Source organism: Penaeus japonicus, unplaced genomic scaffold (genome assembly GCF_977035675.1).
Source record: "Penaeus japonicus unplaced genomic scaffold, GWHDUDI00000001_assembly GWHDUDI00000017, whole genome shotgun sequence".
In the NCBI taxonomy this organism is placed as follows: domain Eukaryota; kingdom Metazoa; phylum Arthropoda; class Malacostraca; order Decapoda; family Penaeidae; genus Penaeus; species Penaeus japonicus.
In genome coordinates, this window is record NW_028234419.1 from 7,392,585 (window position 1) to 7,397,584 (window position 5,000).

The following is a 5,000-nucleotide window of genomic DNA, read 5'->3' on the forward strand; positions in this document are numbered from 1 at the left end:
AGATCCGAAGGACGATGACGATGACTTAATACTTTTAATACTTTGTCCACTTGCCTGCGATAACCATCCCCCCCCCCCCCCGACGAAGGACGTGGCGATCGTTCCAATAATATTTCGTAAAAGGTCGTCTGGACAAAGCGAAAACAATGCGACTAAGGATGCGACAGCGCGAAGACGACGGCGATGACCAAGGAACGGAAATGACGGCGATGACCAAGAAGCGGAAATGACTCGGGATAAATCTGCGACTTGTAGAGGGAAAAGAAACGTATATCTAGAAATCCGGGGGTGGCTATGCATATCTTTGCAATGACTCTGATGGCAGTGATAGAAATGCAGGTCTTTGAGAATAGTGATTTGTGAGGATATACGTGCGCTCATATGATGAAAAGGTGCATATGCTTCTGTGACAATGATGATGACAATGACTATTGGGAAAATTTAAGTGGTTTTGTGATGAGGATGACTGATTGCGGTAACGACAGGACGATATCATAGCGACCGTAGAGATGAATATGCGGTAATGATTAGGACTGTGAAACAATCACGGCGTCAGCGGTAATGGGGGTATGATGATAAAGTTATGATAGTGTTATAGTTGTGATAGTGATATAGTTATAACAGGTAAGATAGTTATACTGGTGTTATAGTTATAATAGGTAACATAGTTATAATAAATGATATAGTGTCATAATTATAAGAGTGCCATAGTTATAATAGTACTGTAATTATGCTAGTAATGCAGTTATAATAATGATATAGGTATTGCAATGGCGCCGCAAACGGGATGAAGAGCGCCTTGTGGTCCTTGCAATAATGCTGGAGATGATTCGCTTCCGAGGGAGTTTTGACTCGGAACTTTGCAAGTTGCGTTTAGCTTCAATTTATTCAAGTTATTCATGAGAAAGACACTAGTGAAAGTCCGTCCGCGCTTTCCTCATCAATTAAAATTTGATTTTGCCGTTGGTTTTTCATTCAGGTTTCCCGTTATCGCTAATAAGAAGTTGATGATAATGAATGCTCGAGCCACATGAAGTTGAAAATAAGGGTGACTGCATTGCAAGCGGCATTATTAGCAGAACAAAAGTCTTTTATCGGAAGCCATGGTATTGATCGCCAACTAAGTGGACTGGTGAGACAGGGGGTGTTGGCAAAGGATCAAATTAAAGGCCGGGCGATAACAGAGCTTATCTCCGGGAATCAAAATGCCCTGAGGGTATCTCTCACCGGAAATGCTAATGAGAGGCCGGATTATTCGCAATCTTTGTCAGCTGATTATCCTAGCGGCTTTGATGTTTAAAAAGGCCGAACTCGTGTGTTGTGATTCTATGTTTTCATCTTTTACTTGCTAGTTAATTAATTCATACCATGGTTGATTTATTCATGGGATGATATTATTTAACTCTTGACGTACTTTGATGTCGAGCTAATTATGTATTCGTTTTCGTATCCATCCTTCTTGGTTCCTTATATTTTCCTTATAAATCCATGTCTTTGCATCCCTTCTAGCCAATCTATTGATCTGGACATCCATCACGCATTTATTTGTTATCTTATAATTGAAAATTGATATACGATACCATCAAATTTTATTGCAGGGATGAGCACCATTCTGCTCTCTGCTCGCCCCTTCCCTGTGGTCCGGGGCAGCATGAGACCAAATATATGAGCGAGAGAGATATTTGTGTTCGAAAGCACCTTAACTCTTTATTTCCTTCTCCCCCATGCCCCCCCCCCCTCCTTTCCTCCCTAGTCCCTGGCCGACCCCTCTTTTGCCCCCGCCCACCTCTCCTCCTCTCTTCTTCTGGACCGTTTTTCTTCCCTCTACCCCTCCCCTCTCTCCTTCCCTCCCTCTTGTCCCTCTACTATCCCCTCTCTCCTTGCCTCTCTGTCTCCCCCCCCCCCCCATCTTCTTTCTCAACCCCCTACTCTCTTCCCCATCCCCTCCTCCGCGTCCCCCTCTCCTCCCCTTCCGGATCGAGTCGTTAAAGGGGGGGAGGGGTTGCCACAGCGAGATTTATCGCGCATTTTCACGATAGATGTCATCGTTCTGCCGAATAAATTGCTCACTTTCACAGTCTTATTCTTTGCGCTTTGCTGTGTCCGAGGGCGAGGGTGTGAGGGCGTGAGGGCGTGAGAGATTCAGGGGCATGAGAAAACTGGGGGAAAAAGAGAGAGAATGACGGCAGATCGTAAAAATAACGCTGATGAGACAGACGGAATAAGTCTGACAGACATATATGGATATTGTGTTGCGTAAATGCACTTGGAAAGAATGTGGGAGAAAGAGAGAGAGAGTAGGGGAACGAGAGAGAGAGAGAGAGAGAGAGAGAGAGAGAGAGAGAGAGAGAGAGAGAGAGAGAGAGAGAGAGAGAGAGAGAGAGAGAAAGAAAGAAAGAGAGAGAGAAAGAGAGAGAGAGAGAAAGAGAGAGAGAAAGAGAGAGAGAGAGAGAGAGAGAGAGAGAGAGACAGACAGACAGACAGACAGACAGATGAGATGAAATGAAATCATAAATAAATACATAAACAATACTGAATCATAAGTTAGTAATTGCATTCGTGAGACAGATAGTATTAAGCTAGGTTAAGCGCACATAACAAAAACACACCAATGCATGTAACACTAACGCAAAGACCATGGGGCTTGACTCCGTAAATAACACTGAACTGAAACAAACAAAATATAAAATAACAATATATGGAGCAGCAACAATAACTGTGTCATGACTGCACTATTGCAACACCATAAGTAATGCAATAGCACTAAAACAGCCTTTTTTCCATCCTTCAAATCAAAATAACATTCAGGATATCGTGTTATACTGACACCTTTTAACAACCTCGGCGAGAAAAATGTCTTATCTCTAAAACCATTTCCCCAAAAGCTCTCAAAATATATTCCGTGTAACCGAAGTTCAATAAAGTGAGAATCACGGGGTTCAGCGATGTTGAAAATTGCTTTCGGTTAAAGATTTGCATGTGAAACTGTTGTTTTTATTAGTCTACCTTTCAATAAAAGTGACTGAAAACGAGCTCATTGTCCGGCCAACATAACCCAACGGCCAATTGATGCTGCGGGACACTTCGATCGCTCTCCAAATGCTGCAAAAATATGAGATGGAAATGCATACCCACGTAGGTCGAGGGACGAAATGGTGCTGCTTAACTTCAGTCCATGGAACACTACAACCCCGTCAATGGGGGACTATATAGTAAGTGGAAGTGCCTGGGAACCTAGTGGCACTTTCCCCTACCACTTTCTACACGGGTTATTTAGCTCTGTTACCTACTCTTGCTGTATGCTGAATGCGGCACACCATCGAAAGCTGAACGTAACCCTTGCTGTTATCGCGGAGGAAGAAATTCTTTGTTTCATTATACGTTCCCAATTTAGACTTTTATTCGCGAGCAGCGAAAAAAAAGTTATTGACCGCTAGAAGTAAAAAGGGATTTTTTGTTTGTTTGTTTCATTAAATGCTTCAAATAAACGTTCTTTTTTTCTATATAAAAAGGCGATATTAGCAGTTGAACACGGTTAAAGATTTTATCATGCAACACAACTACAGTATATGTCTCTGTTTACAATATGGCTTTGTCGCTTGTCATTGTTGCACACATGTTTGTACCTCAGTATTTGTATTCAACAAATTTCTTGATTTCGCTTTCAGGTATGCATTTTCATTCGATATAAAGGAAAAACAAAATATCAATCACTGAACATTTATAAATACAAGTAAGGCGGATGTTTGTCCAAAGGGAGAGCTAATTACGACTCTGAGTCTCAGCTGTAAACGACAAATGAAGCTGTGTGTTAAATAAAACTTCATATGGTATTTTCAGTTGTACTTTTACTGTTCGGACGTGACTCTTCTCGGTCGGTTCTACGAGGCAGTAAATACAAAACAGTAAAATAAAGGATATAAAATGATGATGATAAAAGCAGAGTAATGATTCTTGTTTTTAATCTTTTGGAGTTGGGAAATATTCCTCTCGGGGAATTATCAGACTGTGCAATAATGATTTTAGATCATAAAAAAAAAAAAAGTATTTTGCTTTTCATTTTTTTCTTTCATTTGCAGTTTCACAACAAAATATTCTTCAAAAACACGAAGATATTAAATCATATTTATATATATAGTCTCGTTTGGTATATATATATTTTTTCCTGTATTCAATTGACTTATCATGTTCCACAACTATTTCCCTTTTTTACAAGAATGTTGCCTAGTCATGCGGCAATCCCCTGTTCAGTTAAGACCCTGGAAATGCTGGTATTAATCCTTTCCACAAAACGTATCATCCACTAGAAATCGATAGGGTTACGCTATACCCGAGGACACGATTCAAAAAGCGAAAAACGAAACAATGTGAAAGAAACAAGGAAAAGGAAAATATAAATAGAAAAAGAAAACAAGTTGAAAAGAAGAAATCATGAAAAGAAAACGAGATGGAAAAAAAACACGAAATATAACGAGAGAGAAGGCAAGAAATAAAACGAAAAAGATAAAAAAGTTGTTGAAATTCTTTCATTCTATTGCGAGCAAAGAGATCCAGTTAACCTTACTGTGTAATTCTTAATTCATCATCGCTCCATTAAATCTCCAGTGAATGACTTTATTTACCTTCCTATTTACAGGCGCGCTTGCATGAATAAGAAAAGATACAGGCACACGAGCAGAATGAATGTGATAAAAGGAATGCCAGAAATAAATAGAAAAAAATAAAAATATGATGACGCCAAAGAGAGGCCTTAATCTCACAGAAGCTAATTATACGTGTTGTTTCAGCACGGACGGAGAGCGAGAGAGAAGAAGGCACTAATAACATTCGCTGATCTAAAATAACTTCATAATACCCAAGCGGCCATGCATAAAAGCCATAATTAATACTATGTTTTTTTTCCACCCAAAGCAAAAAATCGGCTTAACACTTCATTTAAGCTTCTAAATCCAGCGTCAGCCCCGCGAGCGCTCGTGACCTCAGCGAAACGGGTAAATAAG

At 40.2% G+C, this 5,000-nt stretch overlaps 1 protein-coding gene across 1 annotated transcript in view; it reads left to right on the forward strand.

Annotated features, from left to right (window-relative positions):
- LOC122253781 (locomotion-related protein Hikaru genki) overlaps positions 1–5,000 on the forward strand; it is a 238,591-nt gene that overhangs the window by 40,711 nt on the left and 192,880 nt on the right. The window lies entirely within an intron of this gene.